Raw genomic sequence first — 16,790 nt, 5'->3', positions numbered from 1 at the left:
GGAGAACTAGACCCAAGACGCCGCTTCTGTGCGACGTGGCGGGCCGCACCTCGCTTTGCGCTTTGTATCTAGCGGCCGTGGTGGAGGCACGGGAGTCAACCTACCTCTTGCGGTGGAGTGTACTGGTAGCCACCCCTTGACTCGACGCGTTTACATGAACCCAGTAACCGGTTTTTGACCCGATAACTCGACTCACGTGTGCTTTGGTGCGAAGAATGCCTTACTGTGTGTGGCGGGGGAGGGGGGTGAGGTGCTTTTGGGTGTGGCCTTGCATCCCGCTTCCTTTTCGCACACAAGGTCGAGAAAGAAATAAAAGCAGAAATCCTTTCGAAAAACAGCCCAAGCAAGAAAAAAAGAAAATAAATAAATAAAGTTCGTCGAGGTTCTAGGAGATAAGTGTGCGCACGAACACAGACAAGCAAGAAGTTGGTGGTAGAGTGTAGTAGCGACAAAATAATTTGTCGCCAGGTGGAGCCACGTCTCACTAGTACAATTTTACAATTCAAATCCCCGCAGAAAATACATACACAACTTTCAGAGCCTGTAAAACACAAACACTAGGTTCGATATGGATAAAAATTGCGGCTTAACAATCAAGAAAGAAAAAGGGAGAAAATGCTGCGGACGAAATTTTGATATTTGGCTTAGGTTCTTCCGGAGATGACATGAAAGTTCGACATATTTAAAAGCACCATTTTTCTGTAACTTCGAGTTTAATTGGTAAAAAAATGAAAGTGAAACAGTAAAAGCAGTTCGCGTCATTTCCTCTATTCACTCAAGAAGAAAACGCTGCCACAAAGCTCATGAAAATCGAGCCATGATTATTTTTATTTTATTTTACCCTCAGGGCTTACAAAAGCATTGTAGAGGGGAGGGGCAGAAATACAAGGGACACTATGCAATTTGGTTAATAAAAGGAAACAAAAAAATTTAAAGGCAACAACAACAACGACGAAAAAAGAACAAAAACGGCACGTATTCAAAGCACATGGGTCGGTTACAAATGTGCAATAGTTTGGTTGAACAGAATGCAGCAGAGTAGAGCATCAACGTAAAAAAAATAAAATAAAATGAAGGAACAGTCGTACAGATCATGATAAGCGCCAGTGCAAGTTTTAAAAAGAAAATAAAAAAGGGCTTCAAAATATATTAGTAAGGCAAGTACGAAATCGGTGGCTGTCGGTGATAGCGACCAGGTCAGCAGGTAGATGGTTCCAGTCACGGGATGTTTTTGGTAGAAATGAATGTGCATATGTCATGGTGTTGTGGCGAGGTATGGCGACTTTGTAGCAGTGATCTACACGGGCAGAAACATGCGCAGCATCTGATCAGGCGCGTCCTGAGTTGATGGTTAAGATGATAAATTTTATGGAAGAGGCAAATACGAGAAATCTTACGACGGACAGTGAGAGGGGGCAAGTTTAGACTTAGTTTCATGCTAGTGACGCTTGCTATGCGGTGGTAATTATTGAGAATAAAACGAGCAGAGCGATTTTGTACCCTCTCCAAGGTTTTATTCAGTGATACATGGCCAGGGTCCCATATGGATGAAGCGTACTCGAGATTGGGTTGTACATAGGTAGTATATAGCTGTTTTTTAAGTGAAGACGGAGCTAGTGAAAAGTTACATTTCAAATACCCAAATACCCAAGCATGCGATTGGCTTTGGCTGTTGTGTAGTTAATATGAAACTTCCAGGAAAGGTTATTCGCAATGTGTACTCCAAGGTACTTATAAGTTGAAACGGAGTCGAGTGGAGAATCATTAATACAGTAGCTTGGACATAATGATTGACTGCGGGAAATTCGCATTGTTTTGCATTTTGTAGCATTCAGTTTCATCTGCCAAAGGGAGCACCAAGAAGCGATATTATTTAAGTCAGTCTAGAGTAAAGTCACATCAGAAGCGTTAGTTATTTTACGGTAAATTACACAGTCATCAGCGAAAACACAAATAGAGCTAGATACGCAGTTGGGTAAGTCACAGACACGGTACAGCTTCTGAAAGTTACCATGTATTTCCTATGGACACTGCCACTGGTGAACGCTCTTAAAAAGAATTACAGGAATCGATGCACAGGAACGGGTGTTATTCAAGAAGAAATTTCAAATGAGAAGCAAACAAAACGCTGCCCTCAACTCGATTTCGGCGGGGCTTGCCACTCCTATTTCGCTCTCCCAATGACGGCACCTGGCGCAACCAATCAAAACAGCCTGCCAGAGCACGTCGCTAAAGTTTGCACTCCATGGTTGCCTGCTCTCTGTAACTCGTTCTTGCTGAGACTGGCAGCGTCGTTTCCATGCCAGAGACCCTGGTGGTGTATTTTTATTTTACTTGCTTTACAGGGCTTTTATCTAAAACGAGCAAGTTGTTTTTGTTGATCTAATATAAAACACCGACAGCTGAGAAAATGCGTCTATTCACACAATTTGCAGTATACTTACTGTTTGTCCAATCATCAAGCTCGCGTCAGGTGATGTCATATCCGCTGCTAAAACCCGCCACTCTGTGGGGACACCATCAGAGCCATGAATTTATTTTTGGGAGGACATTTAAAATATTAAAAAACGGAATATACGCGGTATTACCGACGCTAATAGCACCATTATAACTCACTGTACGCGATCAACAGGCAAAACAGTCAACTAAGATTGTGTTTCTGGGCCCCTTTAATGTCCTCAGACTCAAGCTATGAGGGATGCCGTAGTTGAGGTCTCCGGGTAACTTTCGACCAGCTGTGGTTCTTTAACGTGCACTAGGACAGTTCGGAAAAATACCTGGAACTGCTCCGATGAAAGAACAAACAAAACAAGTTGTGCTGGCTTGCTGACGTCACCGCTGCAGAAATGGTTTTCGCGCACATGCTTCGCAATTTGAACATTCGCAAGCTAACATTTTATCCAGCAACTTACGTAGGGAACGTCTGCAGAGCTCGATGACGAGTAGGCCGCCAAAAAAAGGGGGGGGGGGAGTACTTTCGGCAACTCATACCATCACCTCCTTACCACATACTCGGGAAACCAAGTTTAGGACGCAGTGTGCAAGCGTGGTTGATTTTATGGTATCGATAGTACTATATATAAAAAGTAGTATCGATACGGCTATCGATAGTCTTTTTACCATCGATAATTCGATAGTGACAACTATCGATAGTACTATCGATAGTTTTGCAGCACTACTCAAGGACAAGAGCGAGGGAGTGCTGCGAACCAAGCGTCGACTGACTCTGGTGGCGCACTGTGTCTAACCGCGCGAAACCACAGAGTCGGATGTGAACGCGGTCGATGAGCGAACCCCCCCCCCCCCCCAACACCCCCTTGCTTGCCTTTATTTTTTTTTCTTTTCTTGCTTTCCTAGTTCGCTTTAATCTTCTCGTTCTTTTTTTGTTCTGCGTTCTCAACCTAGCCGTGCCCGCCCGTTACAAAGGTTAAGGCCTCAAGTATATCTCGTACGTAGCGTCTGTGGACGGCAGGACACCAGACCCGCTGGTCACAGATGCAGAAACAGGAAAGACGGGCGGTCTCTACCACGTGCTGAGAGACCACATGAGGCAACTGACGGCATGCCATACGTCTTCGAAGGCGTGGAAATACCCTCACGAACTCCGGACGCCTAACAGTGGACGGTTTCGAGTGGAGCGATAGACAGAATCATTAGCAAAATCAGCGTGCGCACAGCCTGAGGTTTGGATGGCATCCCTGCTGCCCTCGTCATGTGCCTCAGAGCCCCAGTCAGGAAAACAAATGGCGAGTATCTTCGGTGAAATTCTGGAAGGCGCTCCGATACCAGCAGACTACCGGCCTCTGACAGTGACAAGCGTAATGCACAGAGTGTTTACGCAGGTGTTATAAGTGTGGATGAGTGACTGGGCGGAGCAAAATGAGCATCTGAGGGAGCTCAAAAATGGTTTTCGTCTAGACCGGCGGCTGGAAGATATTTTTGTCCTCACCAAATGAATTGAGATTGCAAGAAGGGAAGCTCGTGGACTGACCTGTTGTTTTATGGACGTCGCGAAGGCGTATGACAGCGTACCACATGAGCCTGTAATGCCACGCTTCGAGTCATTGCAATGCTCTCCACCTGGATAGGCGTGATTCGTCGCCTCTATGCGCGTTGCACAGTAGTGACCAAAGTGTGCGGCGTCCGCTCAGAGCCAGTGGTGGTACAGAAAGGGTTGAGGTAGGGCTGCCCGTTGTCCCCTCTTATGTACTTGTTGTACGCTGCAGGGGTGGAGCGCAAGCTCTTGGATGCGCAGTCGGGGTTCACGCTAAGCTACATCAGCGGTGGTGTGAAGGACCGATGGATCTTGCCAGGACTAGTCTTTGCCGATGATGTAGTGTTAATGGCAGAGACAAATCCGGAGCTCCAGGATTTGAGCGTTGATGAGCTCCGGAGCTCATCAACGCATGCGCTCAAGTCATGACACCACCTGAACTGAAGTTCAACGCAAAGAACTCGGCAGTGCTGTGTTTCTCAGCACCGTTGGACGCCGAGCAGCTGGTCCACTTACCTAACGGGGACGTCTTCGAGATGGGAACGGAGTACCGATACCTCGGCGTTAGGTTCAGCACTCAGCCAGAATATGCAGCAGAACATGAGGAGCACTTGAAACAAGCTTCACAGCGAGCGGGAAACATACTGCGAAGGCGGTGCCTATGGGGCTGCAATCGATTTGTTATGGTTCTCGAGCTGTGGAAAGCAGTACATGCGCCCGCACTGTCATTTTCGCGACATCGCCCACGAAGGAATGGCTTGAGCGTGGCCCACGAGCGGTGGGACATCTGGCACCGGGTGCCATTGGCGGGTGGCTAACGAGGCGGTGCAGGGAGACCTCGCTTTGTCTAACTTTGAGGCTCGCGAGGCAAGGAGCAAAATAGCCTACGACGGCAGGCTGCGCCTGAGGCACAAAGATAAATGGGCGCGCAGAGTCTTTGTTGATGTCGGCCAAAACCGCCTGCGGACTACATGGGTGAAGCGACTCCAACACGTTCGTCGCAAGTTCGGCTTCTTCAGCAATGATGTGCAAGCCGAGAGCGCGAGGAAATGGGCCAAGGCAGTTGATGCCCAAATGCGTGCGCAGGAGCGAGAGAGGTGGATGGCTGCCATAGAGGGGGAGTCGACGCTGGAAGTGTACCAGGCACTCAAGCAGGTCATCTGCTTCGAGAGCCTCTACGAGAAGAGTGTTGGCAGCGGCCTGTTGTTTAGGCAGGCGCAGGTGCCATGCCAGCGCTTACGCATCGAAAGCGCTTCGACACTACAGTCGAATGCCCCCTTTGTAGAGGCTGTGGAGCGTTCGAAGAAACAACGGAGGACATCGTCCTGTTCTGCGAGAAGCTGCCAACGCCACCGCACGAGGGCTCTACGCTTCCGCAGGCGCTGGGTTTCCGCACTTCGAACGAGGGCTGCACAACGGATGCAGCAAACTATGCGGAAGTTGCAGCGACGAAGCGCCGATTGACTGAGTGGTGGACGCTGGTGCGACACTAGAACTGTTTTCATTGATACTGTTTCGTCGGTATTAGTGTGTGTATTTGCCGCTTCGCGTTTGATAGTGTTATTGTCTTTATGTCTGTGTATCCAGCCAGGGCACCCTCCCATTACGAAGGGAAGGCTACATCATCAAATCATACAACTAAACAAGCGTAGCGTTCTGTGTAGTAAAATTAGAGAGATATAGCATATCGTTACCGTGTTTACGTTACCGTTTACCGGGCTCGGTTACCGTTTACCGGGCTCAGCTGGCGACATCTGCGCATGCGCGCCCATTACCGGGCCGGTAACACTTTACGGAAACTAATTAGCGTTGCGGAGAGAGTTAGCATTCGCTTGTAAACAAACATGGCGGCGCCCTGCTCGCCCGCTTCGGAATAAATGCATGTCACCGCTGGATTCTTTGATGTGACAGCTCACTCAAATGGTAGCGGTTCGCTTTTATTTCGCATACTCTCACCCATACGTCGAGGTTTAAGTGACAACTAGCCCATGTTGTTGAGATAATTCTGCGATTTTCGAGCACTTAAGCCTAACTTTCCGCGTCGCAAATTTTCCTTCCTCCAAGCGCGTAGCCAAGGAAGCAACAACACTAGCTTTTGTGCCAGCTTTAACATTTTTCTCTCTATTTTCATAGTTTTCTTCCTGGAAAAACAAAAACATTCTGGTAATGCTTGTCATATTCACCACTAAATTCAGAAAAAAAAAAGTTTCTCCAGTCCAGAGTTCAAGTGCTTTGACTTACTGTCATCAGATGGCGCCACTATGTTTACATAAGTCGTGCATCCAAACATCCAAAGAAGCGACGCTGCGCGCGGCAAACAGAAGGTGTAGTAGCTGCGTTTTTTACAGCATTCGCAACGCAGTAAGCGCAGCGTACACAGGCTTAGTGCGTTCTGTGTAGTAAACTTGTCTACTGGTCAGGGTACTTTTGAAGCCACTGAGCCGGCCGTTAGCAGAAAAGTAGTGAGCACGTCTTTATATACAGAGAAAAAGATGATTAAGGAGCATGTAGCCCCTCACTGCAAAGAAATGCTTTCAGTGCATGCGTATTTCTGTTTGTAATTAATGCTGGGGCATCTACCATCATCATCATTCGTTTTCGCCTTACGGTAACTTGTTACGGGAGATACCGGAGAGACGGTATGCTAAAACGTCTTCTAGCGTGCGCAGCGGTAACCGGAAACTCCGGCGTCCGGTAACACGGTAACGATATGCTATAACTCTCTATTGTCTACTGGTGAAGGGATGTTTTGAAGTAGTGCGCACGACTTTATATACAGAGAACAAGATGAATAAAATATGGATGAGGCTTAACTTGGTTAACCCTGGTCAGATGCGAAGCATATTGATGGCTAGGCTTGGTAATACATGGCTTTCCTTGGTTGAATACTTGGTCATTTTAATACAACCACTAGAAGCCTTCGTCGTGGGGGAAGACAACGGCATTGGTACAGCGGAACGCCGACTAACCCCGAGACGCGCGTTGAGTGGGCGCCTGGATTGCCACGGAAGCCGCGTCCGCCTGCCCGGTGGAGCGAGCGTTTCACCTACACCGAGTGAACGCGCGTTCGAAATGCGCGGGAATGCCGCTCGAGGACATTCCGGTGTCTGTGCGATGGCATCGTTCTCCCTCTCCCAGCGCGTGACGGCGATCTGTCGTGTCGTCACTGTACCACGTGGTCTGCACAGCGTGCAACCACAGCGACGGCGCGAGGTGGACCCTCATCTTCCTCGGTCGTGACGTCATGTGTCACGTGGTGTGCACGGCGCATAACCACAGCGAAGGGCTGTAGTGTACCTCGGTCTTCCTCTGTCGTGACGTCATGTGTCACGTGGTGTGACGTCACTGTACCACGTGGTGTGCACGGCGCGTAACCACGGCGAAGGGCTGTAGTGTACCTCTAGTAATATGCTTCCCATAAAATAACATGTAGCATCCCACTGCAAAGAAATTCTTGCAATGCATGCGCAGTTTTGTCTAATTAATGCTGCAGCCTCTGCCATATTTATCATTCGTTTTCTCCTTACGGTAACCTGTTACGGGAGAGACGGTATGCTGAAACGTCTTCTAGCGTGCCCAGCGCTAACCGGAATATCCGGCGTCCAGTAACGTAATACTATAGCTGTCTATTATACATTTAGTACTCCGAGAATGGGGAACAAATTCGATGAATCTGCCGAGATTGTGGCGGGATATGTAGTGACCGGCTGGGTAATAATGGATCGTGGAACGGAATCGACGGCGCAGTGTAGCAGCATGGCTGCTCTAAAGCAGCCGCGCACGGTTATGGTTATATTTCGTCCGATATTCCGCAAAACCGCCAGTAGCTACGGTAGCGTAAGATGTCTCCAGTTTCTGCGGCTGTGCACAGAGCGCAAGCAAGAGTCGAGAAGTGCTGGGGAACGCGACTGAAGTGGTTTTTCTGGTGTGACAGGATCGCCAACCGGCAAAACCACTCTTTTGTCGACACCACTGTCGGCGGGCAGTGGTTTCGCCGGTTAGCGATCCTGTCACACCAGAAAAACCACTTCAGTCGCGTTCCCCGGCGCTTCTCGACTACGCGCGTGTGTGCATTCATCTTTCCCCTCACATTTTTCAACTCTCCTCTGTCGGCACGTGGTAGCGGTTGTTGCTCGGCTCGAGACAGTGGGCAAGCCCGTGCACTTTCCTCTTCATCCTACCTTCAGTCGCAACAACTACACCCGCGGTATCTCTTGTTCAAAGAAGCGTCGTCGCTTCGGCGGGCGCGGTTTTGCGCCGCGCGTCTTTATCATTCCTGCTATCTCCACGTGGCAGCGATTGTGAACAAGCTCGGGTACGATGTCACCCCTCTGTAAATCTTGCCTCATCGTGTCATGTCTGCTCGCACGCCGGCGGCCCGATTTCGACTGCCCCTTAGACCCCATTCTTATATTTAGTGAATTTCTTCTGGCTTCTTTTGTCCCATGACGTCATTTGACCGACGCCAGCACAGGATACCATCTTCCCGCGACACATATTGCGGACACCTCAGGCGTCAACATAGCCTTCTAATACTTTCATACTCACAATAATAATAACGCTTACGGTACAATAAATGGGTTGTTTCACTCACGTGAGGAGAAGGCATGGTCAGGGAAGCAGGTGCACTCCACGTGGTTCCACAGTAGGCGCTTGCTGGTAAACCTGGGCATCACTTCGTGGCTATGACAGCGGATGCACGTGTTTCGCCAACGGAGTCCACTACAGACGTGAACCACGAGCGTCAATGCCGCCATGCGCACAGAGCACCTCAGCACTCAAATCACGTCGCCGCTTGTCACCATCGCGAACACGATAGGCGTGCCTTGCGTTGGCCTTGCGCGCTTGAGAACTGTCTGAATGGTGTGCATGCTACGTGGCTTCACCGCTGACAAGAGTGGAGAGAGAGGCGAAAGTGAGAAAGGGCAAGTGCTAATCCTCGCAAAGGAAAGGAGGAAACGCGCGGCCCATTCGCATAGGCGCAGTAACCGGTTGCCCACCTCCCCTTTTTTCTTTGTGCCCCTCCTCCCCCTCCCTCCCCCCCCCCCCCCCACACCTCGAACAGTATCAGGCCAACACCCTCTAAAGTTTTCTCTAGAGGGTGTTGGTCAGGCCTGCTGGCTGTTCCTTCCCCCCCTGAGCTACGTCACGCGAAAGAGGCCTACATAGAAGTTCCGTGCAGCACGTCTCGAAGCTACGAGCGGCATACTCGTGTTGGAAATGAGCCCTGGAAGGTACACAATGGTTAACCCCACCTATACCGAGAAGTCAGAGTGGGGAACGAAGGCGACGACAATGCGATCTGTTCTGGAAACACGTGACACTCGTTTCACTGCCTGGGGGAAAGTCATGTCTTGTCGCGACATGCTTCCGAACGCATATTTTTTTCTAGACGTTGACACCTCGTGCTGCGCGTGCGGTTGTGTCCGAGACGATGTTCTAGTGCCATCGCTGGAGTGGAATGTGGATTACGCTTCGGCCAGGATATGCCTAACAAGCGCTGCGTGCCCAATTGCTGGAATAATTACAAATCGCGGTCCAAAAGCCACGTTTTTAATACCCCTGTCACACGGGCATTTCGAAGGTCCTTGAACCGATAGTCTGTCGACTCGAAGGCGATCGAGCGCTGCTACACGGCCACTTTGAATGGCCATCGAGTCGACGGAGGAGCCCGGAACTCTATCGAGATTTCGAGGGCCTTCGAGCGTTGCCCAAGATTGCTAGCATTGCTTCGAATGACAACGAACATGGCGGCGCCCTTCAAAGCCGGACCCCTCCCTTCGGACTGAATTCTCGTTGTTGCTGCCTTTTTCTGTCCGTTCACTGGTCATAAATGGGGCACCGGTCTTTCGCTTCATCTCATCTTGGCTACAAGAAAACGTATAAGTGATAAATTTGCTTTATTTTTTATTTAGAGTGACGATTCTGCCGCTGCTAGGCCTAAGAGAGTCGGTTTATTGATAGTAATGCTTCCCGTTTTCACAACCAGATGGCGCCAGCATCGGACCCGAAAAGATCTTTGACAACGGCCTTGGTAGCACACTGGTGTACCGCCGTCGCTTCGATGCAACATCAGAAGCACAGGCAGCACTATGCCGAGCGTGTGACGATGTGGAGGAGACCTTCGAGCACCTGGTGATGTCGTGCCAGAGACTCCATCCGATGCCGACAGAGGGCACCACATTCCCTCAGGCGCTCGGCTTTCACGATCCTGCGGTGGACGACGAGGGAGACAACTCCAGGCACAAGAGCGAGGGTGTGCTGCGAACCAAGCGTCGACTGACTGTTTGGTGGCGCACTGTGTCTAACCGCGCGAAACCACAAAGTCGGATGTGAACGCGGTCGATGAGCGAACTCCTTGCTTTGAACTTTGCTTTTTCTTAATGTTTTTCCTCTCCTTTCTTGTGCTCTTTCATCTCGTTTTTTGTGTTTTTTTTTTGTTTTTTGGTCTGGGTGCTCTCTTTAGTGGTGCCCGCCCGTTACAAAGGGTACGGCCTCAAGTATCTATCTATCTATCTATCTATCTATCTATCTATCTATCTATCTATCTATCTATCTATCTATCTATCTATCTATCTATCTATCTATCTATCTATCTATCTATCTATCTATCTATCTATCTATCTATCTATCTATCTATCTATCTATCTATCTATCTATCTATCTATCTATCTATCTATCTATCTATCTATCTATCTATCTATCTATCTATCTATCTATCTATCTATCTATCTATTTATCTATCAATCTATCAATCTATCTATCTATCTATCTATCTATCTATCTATCTATCTATCTATCTATCTATCTATCTATCTATCTATCTATCTATCTATCTATCTATCTATCTATCTATCTATCTATCTATCTATCTATCTATCTATCTATCTATCTATCTATCTATCTATCTATCTATCTATCTATCTATCTATCTATCTATCTATCTATCTATCTATCTATCTATCTATCTATCTATCTATCTATCTATCTATCTATCTATCTATCTATCTATCTATCTATCTATCTATCTATCTATCTATCTATCTATCTATCTATCTATCTATCTATCTATCTATCTATCTATCTATCTATCTATCTATCTATCTATCTATCTATCTATCTATCTATCTATCTATCTATCTATCTATCTATCTATCTATCTATCTATCTATCTATCTATCTATCTATCTATCTATCTATCTATCTATCTATCTATCTATCTATCTATCTATCTATCTATCTATCTATCTATCTATCTATCTATCTATCTATCTATCTATCTATCTATCTATCTATCTATCTATCTATCTATCTATCTATCTATCTATCTATCTATCTATCTATCTATCTATCTATCTATCTATCTATCTATCTATCTATCTATCTATCTATCTATCTATCTATCTATCTATCTATCTATCTATCTATCTATCTATCTATCTATCTATCTATCTATCTATCTATCTATCTATCTATCTATCTATCTATCTATCTATCTATCTATCTATCTATCTATCTATCTATCTATCTATCTATCTATCTATCTATCTATCTATCTATCTATCTATCTATCTATCTATCTATCTATCTATCTATCTATCTATCTATCTATCTATCTATCTATCTATCTATCTATCTATCTATCTATCTATCTATCTATCTATCTATCTATCTATCTATCTATCTATCTATCTATCTATCTATCTATCTATCTATCTATCTATCTATCTATCTATCTATCTATCTATCTATCTATCTATCTATCTATCTATCTATCTATCTATCTATCTATCTATCTATCTATCTATCTATCTATCTATCTATCTATCTATCTATCTATCTATCTATCTATCTATCTATCTATCTATCTATCTATCTATCTATCTATCTATCTATCTATCTATCTATCTATCTATCTATCTATCTATCTATCTATCTATCTATCTATCTATCTATCTATCTATCTATCTATCTATCTATCTATCTATCTATCTATCTATCTATCTATCTATCTATCTATCTATCTATCTATCTATCTATCTATCTATCTATCTATCTATCTATCTATCTATCTATCTATCTATCTATCTATCTATCTATCTATCTATCTATCTATCTATCTATCTATCTATCTATCTATCTATCTATCTATCTATCTATCTATCTATCTATCTATCTATCTATCTATCTATCTATCTATCTATCTATCTATCTATCTATCTATCTATCTATCTATCTATCTATCTATCTATCTATCTATCTATCTATCTATCTATCTATCTATCTATCTATCTATCTATCTATCTATCTATCTATCTATCTATCTATCTATCTATCTATCTATCTATCTATCTATCTATCTATCTATCTATCTATCTATCTATCTATCTATCTATCTATCTATCTATCTATCTATCTATCTATCTATCTATCTATCTATCTATCTATCTATCTATCTATCTATCTATCTATCTATCTATCTATCTATCTATCTATCTATCTATCTATCTATCTATCTATCTATCTATCTATCTATCTATCTATCTATCTATCTATCTATCTATCTATCTATCTATCTATCTATCTATTTTTGCGTCTCTGCTAGCATACGCTGAACTAAATGTGGGAATGTGCCTGCGTTTAGTGTACGTAAGCGTGCAGGCGCTCGTGGTACGTAGACAGCATAAATTTATGCTCTTTTCTCACTGTATCTGTGTACGCCGCAAGCGGCGACGTGGTGCGCACAGCGAGAAGCAGCAGCGGCGCGGCCGTTCCAACTCGCCCGGGCGTCAACAGATGAGAACAGGTCTTAGTTTTTGCGGCGAGCCAATCCGCTTCACTTGCCGGATTTTGGAAGAAGTGTGAACACGCCTTATGACTGCAAAAAAGTGTATTTCAACGTTTATTAAATTTTCGTCAATATATTTTTGTTATTTGCGCGAAATCGAACGTAGCGATTGTGGCGCCACACGAGCTTGGCTTAAGATGCGAGAAGGATTTCAATGGCCATTGAGATTTGCCGTGTAGCAGCTCCACAACTCCCTCGAGTTCAATGACCATCGAAAATCTCGATGGCCCTCGACTCGATGGCCATTGAAACTGGCCGTGTGACAGGGGTTTCCCCGAGATGAAGAACAGAACGCCTAGATTAGGGCAATACCACGACAGAACTTCGTTATATCACCGCACTCCAAGGTACGATGTTCGCAACTACTTCGTAGAATAGTTACTTTTGCAATGCATTGAGAAAAAAAGTGTATTTCAACTAAGCAGCTGGTTAGCACTGCAGGTAGCGATTGTAGACTTTGAAGAAAACTCTCTTGCCAAGCTACAGCTGCTATTTAAACAAAAATTTAAATTCCTTCTAGGTTTGCGAGCTTCACTTCATTGAGGCTGACAACGGGCCAGAGGCCTCCCACATCGACGAGGTTGCAGGGCGCACCACCACTGCACCACTTTCGCATCTGCGCCTTCCCCCAGGCGCAATCCCATCGAAGTTTGCGGGATGCTCGTCTTATACTTCTAAGCCAAGCGCCTCAAGGGATCGTATTCATTTAAAATATGGTCTTAGAACAAACACATGTATCTCCAACAAAAATACACATACGCAGTTTTGAAGCTAATCGAGAGAGTTTAATTCTTCATTATCGCTGTGCTTCGTAAAACTAGTTGAAAAAAGGAAAAGTTGTAAAACAATGGCAAATTAATTTCAAGTAATGCATACAAAACATCTACTGTGAAAGCGCAATGCGATAGAGGTGCTGACATAAGTGCTTAAACAATCTTTGCACAGATGGTTTGCGGCTAGTGCCCCCAAAATAAATTCCGCGTAAAGTGTCTGCTATTCATTCCAGTATTTTAACTAAAGAAAAAATGTGGACTGATAAATGGAAGCTGCTAGTTGATTCCACTCGCGATTCCTTAAACTCCGCCATAAGTGGTGGCGACTCCGGGCCTCTTTTCGTGACGTCACGGGAGGAGTACTCAGGCCTTGTCAAAATTCTTTCACTACATGCGCACACGCACAAAGGACAGCTGATCACGGGAGGGTCCTTCCTTTGAAGCATGCATGCAGACACACTGGACGCCGTTGCGGCCCAGCTTCGGAAAAAGGTGCGGGACAGAAACGACGCGGCCGGAGGCAAAGCCGCGAGCGCCAGAGGGTGCTGGAGAAGACGGTATGTAGTAGTTTACTGACATTTTGTACGGGGCAAAGCACGGACACGGCCGCTCGATCACCCGTAGGAGCGGCCTGCCGCGGCGCTGGCTAACGGGGCCTAGATAATAGCCACGCGAACAAGGAACTCTTGTGAAAGGATGAAGGTATCGGTCATGAAGTAATTGATTTTCTAAGGCAAATTTACCGGGATGAAAAAGTCTAAATTACATGTGAAGGGATAAAAAGTACGATAACTGTCGAGGTACGCAAAGGATTAATGGAAAGTTGTCCTCTATCAGCGCTGCAGGTCTTGCTTTATATGATCAATACGGAAATAGGCCTACAAAAAGTAATCTAGGTTATAATCTGTCGCACAGATTAGGCGGAAAGGTCGTTGAGCAACGGCTCCCGGGTTTAATCTTTGACGACGTTATTGTAATGTTAGCAGATAGCCCGGAGTCGCCGCGGCAGGTAGTGGTTATGTCGGCTGCTGACCTGGAAGACGCGGGTTCGATCCCGGCCGCGGCGGTCGAATTTCAGTGGGGCGGAATTCGAGAGGCGCATGTACTGTGCGATGTCAGTGCACGTTAAAGCACCAAGGTGATCTATTCCGGATCCCTTCACTAAGGCGTTCCTCATAGATTCTGCTCACTCGAAAACCGTCAAGAGGTCTAGGCCCGCATGCTATGCAGTGTAGCTTGAATAAGCAAGTACACCGGCTACTTATGGCTGGGTTCCTTGCGCGGTCATTGTTTCTGTGGCCGAGGCCCTACTTCGGAAAACCAAGCAGGTCATGTTCGCCAAAGCGAACGTACTGGAAAGGAACTCGTTCAAACCAGTAGTGGTTCCGTATATCCACAAGGTTGCCCATCATGCGAAGAAAGTGGCAAGCCGACACGGCGTTCCTCTGGTGTTCTTCGCACCGAGGAAACTCGCCCAACTTTGCTCACGCATTTCGTGCGCGGTAAAGAAGAGTGGCTGCAGGAAGAAGCGCTCAAAGAAGTATGTCGACTGCTGTTCCGGTGTCGTTTACGAGATACCTTTGACCTGCGGTAGGGCTTGCATAGGCCAGACTGGGCGGTGTGTCAATGACCGGGCGGGGGAACATTTGCAGGCGTTGAGGGGTGGAGGACACATTTGGCAGACCATTGTGCGAACTGCAGAGCGTGCGAGCCGCGGGTCAGGGAGATAAAGATACTTGGCAGAGGTGGTGATAAGACGGCACAGAGGGGGCATGACTGTGTGAGTGACACATCAGTTAACCTTTTGCAGGCAGAATATAGATACCTTGAGCACGCATTGTGATATGACGGTCTGTTTCTTTACGGCGCATGTCTCGTTTTATGTATATATTGTGAGACAGGAGACAGAGCGCAGGATGGAGCGAGCTTTAATGGCACCCGCAAATATGGCGACCAACCCTTCGAAGAAGAAGATGATCGATGATGATGGATATCTACAGATGAAGACGAAGGTCGCATGTTGTGCTTACACTTTCTCCCCTCGCGTACGAAAGCGACCGGCCCGGGCGCAGATTAGAGCACAGTAGGGCGACGGGCAAAGGGTTTGAGGCGGGAAACATGAACAATCTCGGCACCTCGGCAACGACGATCATTAACAGGATGAACAGGGGCAACGCGATAGTTCACCGGGGACGTTTGTTCGAGTACAGTATACGGACCAATATAACGGCTCAAAAATTTTTCACACAATCCCGGGGTACGCACTGGAGTCCACAGCAGTACCTCATCACCAGGGTGAAAAAATATGGCACGGTGGGAGAGATCATAGGTGTTTTTCCGGGAGGCTTGGGAGGCGTCGGTATTCAGGCGAGCAATGGCACGGCAGTAGGTAAGACGAGAAGTAAACTGTTCGTGAGAGAGTCTGGAAGAGGTTGAGGGGGCGGAGAAGAAAGACGCTTCGAGGGTGAAGGTAGGTTGACGTCCATACACAAGGAAGAATGGGGAGAAGTTGGTGGTTCTTTGCACGGCACTATTGTATGCAAAGGTAACGAAGGGAAGCATGGTGTCCCAGTTGGTGTGGTCGGGCTGGATGTAGGTGGCTAGCATATCGGACAGCGTGCGATGAAAGCGCTCTGTGAGCCCATTGGTCTGAGGGTGATAAGCTGAAGAGGTTTTGTGCACGGTTCTGGAGGCGTGAAGAATTTCGGCAAGGATGCTGGAGAGGAAGGACTTGCCGCGGTCACTAATAAGGACACGAGGAGCTCCATGGCGCAGAAGGATGGCGTTCAGGAAGAAGTGGGCGATCTCTGAAGCAGAGCCGGAAGGAACAGGGGCCGTTTCAGCGTATCTAGTTAAGTGGTCGATGGCAGTGACGATCCAACGGTTGCCCGTTGGTGTTAATGGTAAGGGACCGTAGAGGTCAATCCCAACGACTTCAAAAGGGGAGAAAGGACAGGGGAGAGGCTGTAGAAGGCCCGCAGGGGCAGACGTGCTCCGTTTACGACGTTGGCAAGAGATGCAAGACGCAATATATTTTCCAACAGCGGTTGAGAGGCCAGGCCAAAAGAAACGGCGCTTGATGTGGTCATAAGTTTTCTGAAAGCCTAAGTGGCCAGCAGGGGGGTCATCATGAAAGGCCTGCAAAACTTCTCGGCGAAGAGAACGGGGTACGACA

At 46.8% G+C, this 16,790-nt stretch overlaps 1 pseudogene; it reads left to right on the top strand.

Annotated features, from left to right (window-relative positions):
- Window positions 1-4,423, top strand: part of LOC149369750 (uncharacterized) — a 42,761-nt pseudogene extending 38,338 nt beyond the window's left edge.
- The last annotated feature ends 12,367 nt before the right edge of the window (window positions 4,424-16,790 follow it).

Source organism: Amblyomma mixtum, chromosome 1 (assembly GCF_055824585.1).
Source record: "Amblyomma mixtum isolate Tamu chromosome 1, ASM5582458v1, whole genome shotgun sequence".
NCBI lineage: Eukaryota > Metazoa > Arthropoda > Arachnida > Ixodida > Ixodidae > Amblyomma > Amblyomma mixtum.
This window is presented reverse-complemented; position numbering and strand designations above follow the sequence as displayed.